This window comes from Lepidochelys kempii, chromosome 4 (assembly GCF_965140265.1).
Source record: "Lepidochelys kempii isolate rLepKem1 chromosome 4, rLepKem1.hap2, whole genome shotgun sequence".
Taxonomy (NCBI): Eukaryota; Metazoa; Chordata; order Testudines; family Cheloniidae; genus Lepidochelys; species Lepidochelys kempii.
The window spans coordinates 7,469,661-7,482,321 of NC_133259.1; the positions used below are offsets into that span (position 1 = coordinate 7,469,661).

At 44.4% G+C, this 12,661-nt stretch overlaps 1 protein-coding gene and 1 non-coding gene across 17 annotated transcripts in view; one reads left to right on the plus strand and one right to left on the minus strand.

Moving 5' to 3' along the window:
- EPHA5 (EPH receptor A5) overlaps positions 1-12,661 on the minus strand; it is a 319,531-nt gene that overhangs the window by 196,321 nt on the left and 110,549 nt on the right. The window lies entirely within an intron of this gene.
- On the plus strand, positions 5,731-5,803 carry TRNAK-UUU (transfer RNA lysine (anticodon UUU)). The gene has a single exon. It is a non-coding gene; the product is annotated as a tRNA-Lys (tRNA).

Genomic DNA, 12,661 nt, shown 5'->3' on the forward strand with positions numbered 1-12,661 from the left:
AACCCTTAAAAACCCTTAGAAACAATGTCAAGGAGCAATGGGATGCTTGAAGCTTGAAACTTAACAATCACCATCAAGGAAAAATGTAAAATAAGTAGGGTAAAATGCCACAGTACTGAAATCTGTCCTTCCCTAACAGAGTATTAACCAGATGGTGCTGCTCTGTCATTTTGATGAGATGTATTTATTTATATCATCCACATACATATATTCTGACCCTCATCTCATCCCCTAGCAGTGAGAGGTCATTCAAGCGTGTCATGTATTAAATATCAGATAGCTTCATTTTTATATATTTTTTCCAGACTGATCAAACCTTTTTTTATTCCCTGCCAGAGGTGCTCCATCAGTTTGAAAAATGTCCAGAAATACAAAATCAAATGTCTAATGTTCCTGGTAACCAGGAACTCTCTTACCCAGGGAAGGGACTCTCACAAAGTGGGTTCAGAAACAGGGCCAGATTCCAGTTAGGCATGGTAGGGGCGCCTGCATTCTAGGAGCATCTTACTGCTCTAAAACTGTGTGCAACATGAAGGTCAGCTATAGGCAGGGGGGGCGCTGAAGAAGTTGTGCCTACGGGTGCATAAGGCGTAAATCCGGCCCTGTTCAGAACACAAGATTAATTGCTGACTGGATAAAATCTCCAGGAGGGTACACACAATACCTTACTGAGCATGTCTGAAATTAAGCTAAGGTGTCAATACAGCACGTACAAAAAGAAAAGGAGGACTTGTGGCACCTTAGAGACTAACACATTTATTTGAGCATGAGCTTTCGTGAGCTACAGCTCACTTCATCGGTTTCATGTAGCTCATGAAAGCTTATGCTCAAATAAATGTGTGAGTCTCTAAGGTGCCACAAGTCCTCCTTTTCTTTTTGCGAATACAGACTAACACGGCTGTTACTCTGACACCTGTCAAAGTTCAGAGGAACTCAATTTGTTCTTAAAAATAAACAGACTTTATTTGCAGTATGGATCAATTTCATTTCTATAGAGGAGTCAAATTTTATTATTAATGAGCTTCTTAATTAGTACTTGCCCTGTCTTTTTATGATGTTGTATTGAATTCAAGTGCACGAGGCTTAATGAACAGATGCTGCTTCTCTAGGTGGTTTAGGAGCTAACGCCTCATTATTTGCGAATATTTTTTAAAGGGCTGTTGTTACTCATGTGTCCTGTGCTCATTGCATGATCACAGTTACACAAAGTCAACCCAGACAAAGAGACTATGACAAACGTCTTCTTTCCTGAAGTCTGTATCTCTGTCCATGAGGGTCATGCTAGGACCACATCAGTGCTGCAAGATAGGTGGGTCTCTCCTCTGGGCTTCAGAAGCTTTTCATTAATTTATCTGCAAATACAAATTTTGCAGGGTGAAGGGTTTTAATAGTGGATATGTCCCTGCAAAATCAGTACTATTAACACATTGTCACTGCCTTTTTTTGACCCTGCAGAGAGTTACTCTAATATTGTGCCAACCTAGGGCAACATTTTCAAAAGCACCTAACTCACTTAGGAGTTTAAGTCCCTAAATCCTTGGGATTTAGGCCCTTAAACAACACTTATGAACTTTTGAAAATGTAAAACCAAGTCAAAGCTTAGTGATATTTTGCTTTGACAATCTCAGCAGGCTGTAGTGTCAGAAGGATTTTTTTAAACAACCAAGCTTATTTAGATTGTAAGCTATTTGGGGCAGGGACTGTCTCTTTGTTCTGTGTTTGTACATTCCCTAGCACAATGGGCCCCTGGCCCATGACTGGGGCTCATAGGTGCTAATACAAATGAAATGATATTAATTATAATATTGCAGCCTACTAACACAGAAACCTGCAATAAGAATGGCCCTTGGCAACTTTTCCCACATTGTAAACATATGGCCAAGTAAAGTACCCCCAGCAATTCGTACAATTTCATCCCTCCTTACTTATTTTTGCTCTTTTCTGGGGTGGCTGCTCAAGAAAAGGTTTCACAATCTAAAGCTCTAGAGTACTATTTTTAGAGCATGGAACTGGCGATTTCCGGACGGAAAGAGAACATCATTCAGCTGATCTAACTCTGCATACAGTGTATATCACATTGCTGCTGATGTGATTTCCCCAGCACCACCAAAGCTGCACTCACAATTAAAACACAGCAAACATGTACAAAAGCCATGGTACAAAAGCCACATACTGGTCTTCAACTTCTCTTCACCTAGGGCTACACTTGCTCATTCCCTGCACTGTGAAAGAGACAGCAAGGCAGCCAAACAAAACACAGCACCTTACACTTATATTTCTTTTCCCAGACTGCGTTCCACAGAATGCTATAGAACTCAGAAAGGTTCTAGAAAATAGGATTTGAGGAGCTGGTCATGACATTAGAGATGGAACATCCCTCTCTCTTTTATCCCAAAAAGTTGCCAGAAAGGTTCATTTGACAGCCTGCATTTAATTCCAGTTAGCACATGTTAAAATTAGAACTAAGGACCAGTGCCTCAGCCAAAATCAGCTAAGTTCCACCGACTTCAGTGAAGCCACAAGGATTTACACCCGCTGAGGATCTGGTCCTAGTAACATTTTACTTGTGTAGAATATTTGTCATCCCCAAGACTCACTGAGCATTTTACAGAGCATACATTGTACACACTACTGACATGAAGACCTTCCCAGGGCAGAAGGCAGGGAGCAGCCAAAGTGAATACACAACAGCAGAGGGCAGGGGATTTTTTCCCCTAGGGCTCAGCAAGCCAGTGCTTTCCTAAAATGCTCCACTGGATCCTGGATGTGATGCTCTGCAAAACAAAAGTGGCAAATTGACTTCAATGGGGGCAGCGCGAGGCCAGCGCTGAGAGCTTTTGAAAAATCTCCTCCTTCTCATCTACCCAGAACAAACAGGAAGGAGCTCATTCTGTAAAGCTGTCATTGGAAGGCTCCACACACAGAATCAAGTGCATGGATCCCAATCAACTTATGTCCGAATGATGAAGGGCTGAGTTAGCCCTGCTAGGGCTGGGACTCATGATGGCAAAGATTCTGGGCATTTCAAAACAAGATGTGTTGACCACCAGAGCATTATAAAATATGGACAAACAGCTAAACTCAACATATTCCCAAGTACACACAGCACGTTCCACCCTGGGAGAACAAGTGCTGTGAGACCCCTGAGCAGGGGTGTCATTTAAAGAGTTACACTGCTGATTCCATGGTGGGGCATCAAATCCATGCCAAGAACAGATACAATTACCACTGGGCATGAAGGAAGATGGATTTGGAGAACAGCTGCTCTGTGTTGCTTGCTCCTGTCTGAACGCAATGATGCCTCCACCATGATCAGCTTCAGTGAACGCTCATCAAAGCAACATTGACTTCTGTCCCACCTGATCCTCTCCCCATGGAGGGTGCAGGTACACTGTGGTCAGGCAACGGCCCCACGGCTTGCGAGGGAACTGCCAGGAGGAGGGGTTCTGAAGAACACCCAGAACCATGGCTCTCTGCAAGAGGCATCTTTTCCCATGGGGTTCAGCTGGCTCGTGGAATCTGTGTCCTCTTCACCCTCAGGAAACTCACTGAACCCCCTTCTGAACTTCAGTTTCACCCTCCCCAGGGGTTTTTCAAAGGATGGACACAAGATATTCAAATGCAGGGAAAAGTCTCCTCCTTGTCATTGGCCTGCTCCTCTTGTAGGAATGCCACAGTCCATTGGTGAGGATGTCAAAATCATGTCCTGATTGATTCTCATGGCCCATTCAATGCACAACGACATCAACTAAGTAAATCAGGTAGTTTGAAGAAGCTAGACAGAAAAACAGAGCTGTGCCACCTAATACATATCACACTATCTAGACATGAGAAAAATGTTTGCAGTAGCTGACAATGGACATAGAATCATAGAATCATAGAATATCAGGGTTGGAAGGGACCCCAGAAGGTCATCTAGTCCAACCCCCTGCTTGAAGCAGGACCAATTCCCAGTTAAATCATCCCAGCCAGGGCTTTGTCAAGCCTGACCTTAAAAACCTCTAAGGAAGGAGATTCTACCACCTCCCTAGGTAACGCATTCCAGTGTTTCACCACCCTCTTAGTGAAAAAGTTTTTCCTAATATCCAATCTAAACCTCCCCCACTGCAACTTGAGACCATTACTCCTCGTTCTGTCATCTGCTACCATTGAGAACAGTCTAGAGCCATCCTCTTTGGAACCCCCTTTCAGGTAGTTGAAAGCAGCTATCAAATCCCCCCTCATTCTTCTCTTCTGCAGGCTAAACAATCCCAGCTCCCTCAGCCTCTCCTCATAACTCATGTGTTCCAGACCCCTAATCATTTTTGTTGCCCTTCGCTGGACTCTCTCCAATTTATCCACATCCTTCTTGTAGTGTGGGGCCCAAAACTGGACACAGTGCTCCAGATGAGGCCTCACCAATGTCGAATAGAGGGGAACGATCACGTCCCTCGATCTGCTCGCTATGCCCCTACTTATACATCCCAAAATGCCATTGGCCTTCTTGGCAACAAGGGCACACTGCTGACTCATATCCAGCTTCTCGTCCACTGTGACCCCTAGGTCCTTTTCTGCAGAACTGCTGCCTAGCCATTCGGTCCCTAGTCTGTAGCTGTGCATTGTTTCTTCCGTCCTAAGTGCAGGACCCTGCACTTATCCTTATTGAACCTCATCAGATTTCTTTTGGCCCAATCCTCCAATTTGCCTAGGTCCTTCTGTATCCTATCCCTCCCCTCCAGTGTATCTACCACTCCTCCCAGTTTAGTATCATCCGCAAATTTGCTGAGAGTGCAATCCACACCATCCTCCAGATCATTTATGAAGATATTGAACAAAACCGGCCCCAGGACCGACCCTTGGGGCACTCCACTTGATACCGGCTGCCAACTAGACATGGAGCCATTGATCACTACCCGTTGAGCCTGACAATCTAGCCAGCTTTCTACTCACCTTATAGTGCATTCATCCAGCCCATACTTCCTTAACTTGCTGACAAGAATACTGTGGGAGACCGTGTCAAAAGCTTTGCTAAAGTCAAGAAACAATACATCCACTGCTTTCCCTTCATCCACAGAACCAGTAATCTCATCATAAAAGGTGATTAGATTAGTCAGGCATGACCTTCCCTTGGTGAATCCATGCTGGCTGTTCCTGATCACTTTCCTCTCATGCAAGTGCTTCAGAATTGATTCTTTGAGGACCTGCTCCATGATTTTTCCAGGGACTGAGGTGAGGCTGACTGGCCTGTAGTTCCCAGGATCCTCCTTCTTCCCTTTTTTAAAGATTGGCACTACATTAGCCTTTTTCCAGTCATCCGGGACTTCCCCGGTTCGCCACGAGTTTTCAAAGATAATGGCCAATGGCTCTGCAATCACAGCCGCCAATTCCTTCAGCACTCTCGGATGCAACTCGTCCGGCCCCATGGACTTGTGCACATCCAGCTTTTCTAAATAGTCCCTAACCACCTCTATCTCCACAGAGGGCTGGCCATCTCTTCCCCATTTTGTGATGCCCAGCGCAGCAGTCTGGGAGCTGACCTTGTTAGTGAAAACAGAGGCAAAAAAAGCATTGAGCACATTAGCTTTTTCCACATGGCTAGAAACACCCATGCTAAACCTTATGACTCTGATACTAAGCCCACTGAACTAGTGATAGTCTTTCGGTTGACAACAGCAGACTTTGGACTAGGTCTTAGAAACTTCTTGTAGAAGCTTCATTACAAATACCAGAGCTCATGGTGAATGGAAGAGTGCCCGGATAGCTCAGTCAGCAGAGCATCAGACTTTTAATCTGAGGGTCCAGGGTTCAAGTCCCTGTTCAGGTGTAGAAGCTTTTAGGGGGGGGAGGGATAGTTCAGTGGTTTGAGCATTGGCCTGCTAAACCCAGGGTTGTGAGTTCAATCCTTGAGGGGGCCATTTAGGGATCTCGGGCAAAAATTGGGGATTGGTCCTGCTTTGAGGAGGGGGTTGGACTAGATGACCTCCTGAGGTCCCTTCCAACCCTGATATTCTATGATTCTATATGTAGCAAACCTTTCCAAACCCCTTGTGATGGAAGACAAAATCCAAAAGCAGCCCACGGGCCTTTGCAGACAGATTCTGAAATCCTGATATTGCCATAGACTTTAAGATCAGAAAGGACCATCATGATCATCTAGTCTGACCTCCTGCACATTGCAGGCCATAGAACCTCAGCCACGCACTCCTGTAATAGACGCCCAACCTCTGGCTGAGTTACTGAAGTCTTCAAAACATGAGTTAAAGACCCCAAGTTACAGAGAATCCACCATTTACACTATTTAAACCTGGAAGTGACCCATGCTGCAAAGGAAGGCAAAAAATGCTGTCTAGAGGTCTTCAGAAGTGGCCAGTTTTGCTCCTCCAGGGCAGTGTGCATAGTGCTTTGGCTTTGGCTTTGACTTGACTCTTCCCAGATTTCCGCAGACCTTGGACCTGTTTTGTGGGAATGGGTGGCACATCTGCTCTGGGGGACAGCTGTTTTCAAATTTTAAGTCAGGGCGTTTACACAGATCCCCTTCATAATTGTATGAGTACCATTCACAACTGGAACAGAAGGATGCAGCTGCTACAAGAATGGACATCACCTGCCCTCCTGCTCCAGACTCAACTCAGGCTTTGTGGTGGATGCTCTGGCGTGTGTTGCAATATGCTGGGAGATCTATTTTGATTTCCCTTGAGACAGGAGAGCATGTGACTCTGTGAGAGTACGCCAGTTTTCATTCTTCTGTTAAAATCAACAGTAAGGAAGGTGACACAGTACATTTCTCTTTCTGCAAATGTGACACATGGACATTGCATGTGATTATTTCTATGCAAGGAATTTGTGCAAATGTGATTTATTGCTTTGCTGGCAACTCAGCATTTTGTCCTCTAAAGTTATTACATTCAGATCTTCACATTTAAAAGGCAAGACTCTGAGCCATTAGGAGAAAAGATGCGATGGCAGAAATGCATTAAAAATCCATAAATAGAAATCTCAACAAAAAAATTATACTAACTCTTGAGAGTTCCCTAGCTGAGCTTGGTACACAGTACCCTCCTTTAAACCAGAGGTTAGAAACAAATGTTCAAATACAGTTAGGGCTCATCAGTACCTGTGACCTGCAGTACTAATTTACCAAGATACACAGCAATACAAATTGACCCAGGACAAGATTTTCAAAAATAGGTACGTAAAGTTAGGCTCTTAAGTCCATATTTAGGCACTTAAATGATCTGATTTTCAAAAACTGCTGGAAAAATGCAGCCACTACCCTTGACTTCAGTGGGTCTTGGATCAGACCTATGGTGCCTTATGCCCAAAGGTTTCATATGTGCATAGGCTGTAACGAATATAGCACTGGGCAGGACCTCCTGGATCATGGACTCCAGTACCCTGCTATCGCAGGCAGCCCCATCATATAATCCCACACAGAAACAAAATCCGTCTTAAAGTTAGTGAGGTTGTTTGTCCCCAGTACTCCTATTGGGAGGTTGTTTCAAATCCTCCCTCCTCCTAATTGCCAGCCTAAATTTATTCATAGCCAGTTTATCTCCATTTGTTCTTGTGCCAAGATTGCTTTTCAAGCTTCAATAGCTCTTCTCCCTCCTAAAGTCAGTAGGGGTTCTCATGATCATCTAGTCTGAACTCCAACAGAATGCAGGCCACAGAATTGTATCCAGTGAGCCCTGCCTCTGGCCCATTAACCAACTACAACAGCAGCAGTATGAAACGAAATGTGTTCTCCTGGGGCATCAGCTGAGATGCACAGGGACATGTCATCTGAAGTCAAAATATGTCCATTGCAGTTTGAGGCAGCAGTACTCAAACCTGTCTCTCCAGAACTTGCAGGAGTTCTGCAATGCTGCTTCAGTCATGATGGAGGCCTGTATGCCAGTCTTCAATGGGGCCATGCAAGGACAGGGGCTGACTGGGTGCCTCAGGTGTTCTGCAGGCTCAGGGCCTCTGAGCAGATGACCCAGGCATCATGTGGCAACTGCATGGCTTCGGGATGGGCCCGGCGTATTTTCTGTGGGATGGAGCAAACTCCAGCCCCTTGATGAAACAATGTGGGAGGAAGGGGATCTGCGTAAGGATGTGGGAGGAAGGGGATCTGCGTAAGGAGATTGCCTCCTACCAAAAGCCCCTGTGCTGGGCTTTAACACAGGAGGAGATGACCTGGCCCTTTGGGATGGGGAGGTTATTGAACAAGTTATTTGATTAATCTTTGTGGGGCGGTTCGACTGGCTCCATATGTGGTCGGATATGAGACATCAATTTATTTGACAAAAGATAATAATATTCATTGAATAAATGAAACAGAATTTAAAAAAAAAAATCTTACACCAGCTCTAGCGCAAAGCAGCCGAGAGAAATTACACGCTCATCTCCGGCTTGTTTTCCAATACTGTCCTTAATACTGCTTTTGTCATGTGATCAAGTGCTTTAAGCCCCCCTTCCTGCAGAGCCTTATGCACACGCTTAACTATATGCACTTCAGAGGGACTATTTGCCATGTGTAATGTTAAACACAGGCATAAGCCTTTGCAGGATCAGAGCCTGTATGGTGCAGGGATGTTGAGTGGAAGGGGAAAGCAGCTTTTGAGAGAAATCCTCCCCCTTAAGGAGTAGCCCACAACATGACAAGGCTGGAAAATCACTGATAGTCAGGACCGGTACGTGGACAGTCTGACCTAGTGGTCAGCGCAGGGGCGCTCAGCCCTAGTGGTCAGAGCCAGAGTCCAAGACAGCAAAAGCCAGAATCAGAGTCCAGGAACCAAGCCTCGGTAAGACCCAGAAGCAGAAACCAGGAATCAGCAAGAGTCAGGTCTGCTACAGCAGGAAGTCTTCCAGTTGCTCAGACAACTTCCTGTGCCTCCTTCTGGCTTAAACAGTCTGGTGTGGCCACGCACTGGGGCTGGTCATCATCCTTCCAATCAAGATCCTCGTGGATGGTACCTCCGGTAGGGGCCAGAGTTCTGCTACCCCCTCTCTTCTAGGAGTTCTGGGTGAGCTGCCCAGTGGTGGCCAGGTTGTGGGGGCTGTTTGGGAACCTGCGGGCCCTTACACTGATCTATAAAAACATTTTTAATCACCATAGTATCTCTTCATCTGGTACAGGACTCTCAAGTATTTTCCTAGTTTTTCCTCATTATGAAGGGAACTGTATCATTACTAAACCACAGTCAGTCACTTATTTCTCCCCCTCTTTTAGAGCTGTACAAAAAGCCAGCATCACATCAACAACACCCGTCCACCAGGTCCAATGTTAGGATGTGTTTTGCTAACATGTGCTAACATATGCTAAACTGATCAAAACAAAACCTAGGGGGAGTCTTGCAGGGCAGCAGTGGCTTGTTTTTTATTCCCACCAAAAAGAGCTCTATCTTTAATGAAGCTGTTCAGCTTTATGTTTGAACAGCGAAAGCAGACGCCGGCTTCATCAGTGGTTAAGAGTTACAGAGCCCGAGAATGTTTTCTCGTCGAGCATCAGTTCCAGCTCTTTGAACCAACTGCCGCAGATTTCAGCAGCTTGCCCACACTACAATTTTCACACTTAGCAACTGTAAAATGGTTAAAGCGGTATCTTTCCACACGGCTGCGCCGTTACTAGTGCTTAGTTTGGCATGCCACCTTAGTTACGGGCTCTAAATGCCACTTTCGGCACTTCCCAGGGTAACCTTGGCCATGAAATTGGAAAATCAGATCATTTTCTGGTCTGTTTTCTTCTTTTCCTCTGGAAGAGATTAGATTTTGCTACGCTTGACTGACAAACCTCATTTGGGATTCAAGAGGTGGCCGAAGCCCTGACCTCCTTAAGAAGTGGGAGGCAAGACGTCTAAGGCAATGACGAGTAAGAAAGAACTAATTTCAACACATCACACAAATGACAATTAGTAATTAATTTGCATGGAGAGACAAAAATAGATGTAAATGGTTAGTGTGTCTCTCAGTGTCAGCTCAGGACATTAATTTTGTTTCTTTAAAACAATGCTAAAATGGAAGAGCTTTTCTCCCTGTGTATTGTTGGCTATTTTCTATTGCACTTAGCAAAAGATAAAAGTACTGCAGTGTTTTTTTGCATTTTTAACTAAGCCCAGAAAAGAGACATCTAAGTAATACTTTAAAGAGCAATTATTTTTATGCTTGTTTAAATGACTGTTTCACTTTTAACTTGTGATAATCTGTATACAGTTCATTATGTTCCAAGAATGTCAGGGCAGTATGCACTGCTGAAATCATTTGTTAAAAAACAGAAAAGTTTCCAAACTGTATATTATTTATAACACCCGATGGGCAAACCTCAAAAGAGTGAATTTCCAATGTCTATCCAGACTACTGTATAAAGTTATTAATTATTATTGAATCATAAAAATGTAAAATTGGAGGGGACCTTAAGAGGCCATCTACTCCAGCCCCCTACACTGAGATAAGACTAAGTAAACCTAGACCAGCCCTGACAGGTGTTTGTCCAATCTGCTTTTAAATGTTATGATTAATACTCTGCAATCATAATAAGCCAGATTCTCAGATGGCATAAAGCAACAATTGACTCAGCTACAATGAATTACTTCTGCTGAGGATATGGGCCCATTGATTGAGCTACACTGATTCACGATACCACAGAACCTGGACCATTGATTTCATGAGATCTATGCTGGTTATTATGCTGGTAGCATTTATTCAGGAATTACATAGACATCAAAATAGCAGGTAATCAACAGTGCCCAACACTAAGATTTTTGAAATAATGCTTCTGGTGATTGTTATATCTAATGCTGACTGCACCAAAACAAAACGAGACCATCTCAACCATCTGAAAATATTGTAAACTGGGAGGCCAAAGTAGGCCAAGAGACTCCAAAAGTAAGCTACAGAGCTTCAATTCTTCTCCCTACCCATGTGCCTAGAGCCAAATCTCTGGATGCAAAGGCCCCAGTCAAGACGAAAGTACATCCACTCTCTGCGACACAGGTGCCCTGTTTTATCGGTACCTCTTGGGGGGGTTGTTCATATATTTGACCTTCATTGTGCCCCAGGCAAGGCTTACTGTAAATGACTGTTCATTGTGCAATATCAGGATGAAGGACTTACCTAGAAACAGATGAGTATGAGCAAAGGCTGAGAACAGCCCATGCATGTAGGTAGTAAGTGAAGGATGGGGAAGGCAGGATCTCCAGCTGGAAATATCCACGCACTCTCCTTCTCAAATGCCCGACATATTTTTGAAGAAAATGTTATGGCATCACTTGTGCAATTGTGTCCTGGATCAGCTCTCCAGACAAAGCCCAAGAGGTTGCTTTAAGAGCTGTTTAAGAACTGGATTTACCGAGCTGGAATCAGAGAAAATGGTGTGCCTTCCTTGTTTTTATTCTGAAAGAGGGGAGGGAATAGGGATGATGGGAGAAGAGAGGGAAGAGGGAGTGCTTGGCTGAGGATGGAAGGGTGTGCAAAGGGCACTCTTCTCTCACTCTATCCAGCTGCATTCCAAAGCCCTTCTGTAACTCACCTCTCCGGCACCCCACCAAAATTGTCCACTGCCACCACCTCCCACTGGGCAGGAGCCACAGATCTTCACTTTGACTATCTGGATGCCCTATGCTGCACGTGTTTGTCCCTGCCTGCTCTGTGGTTTGGAAATAGTGGGTCATATGGAAATGGAAGAAAAGAAGACACTGGTAGTAGAAAATAATATACTGAGAACGGCAGGCAAGTGGAAGGTAGAAATTAGGACGTTATTAAGGGGAATTTGAACTTGGCACTCTCAGTATTAGATAGCCTGGAGAGTGCATGTTTGAGGTGGGCTGGACATGGGATAAGAAAGGGAGAACGACCAGCAAAGAAAGAGGTCAGGGAGGAAGAGGACAGCCAGAAAGGATGTGGAAGACCAAGGATATGATGGGAAGACTCTGTCAGGAGAAGTTTGAAGAGAAAAGGACTAGAACTCCAAGACCTATGAATCTGTGCTATGGAATGGCAAAGAACCATGGGCACCTCTGACCCCATATAAATGGGAAAAGGAGTCAAGAGGTGAAGTGCATCTGATTGCCCAAGGCATCCTACTAACTTTTCAGTGACTAGCAATTATCCCCAGGCATGTAAGAGGTAGTGTAATTGGAGTGCACTGGAAATTGACAGTAATTGATTTTTTAGCATGCACTTTTATATTTCAACTAGGAGTGCCAAGCTAATGAAATAAACTAGTAAAGTACTAAAATGGATTACAGCATGTCAAACAGTGCCGAGACAGGAGCCTGTGAAAAACACCCCTCTGGATGTCAGTCAGATCCTCCACTGGTACTACACTGTGCATAGATCACTCAACTTAAGGACTTCAAGAGCTTCAGTAAAGTGTGTACATTACAGCTGTTTAAATTAACCAACCAAGTTCAGGAGAGAAAAACACATTGGTAAAAAGAAGAGCATGAGCAACATAGAATATGACATACCTCAGAGATTTTAAAAAGCTTGCTGCCCAACAAAGAAATTTCCTACTGGCTCTGTGCCTATTAGCAACCTGCTAACGGGCAGGGTCAACAGACCTTCCCATAATTAGCCATATTTTCCAGAACTGTTTTCACTCAAGACTTGACATACAAGCTGTTGGCCCAGAGCTGATTTCCCCCCTTCTGCAACAATACCTTAATGTAATTTAGCCAATTTTAAGGTGTCAGCAGCCAAA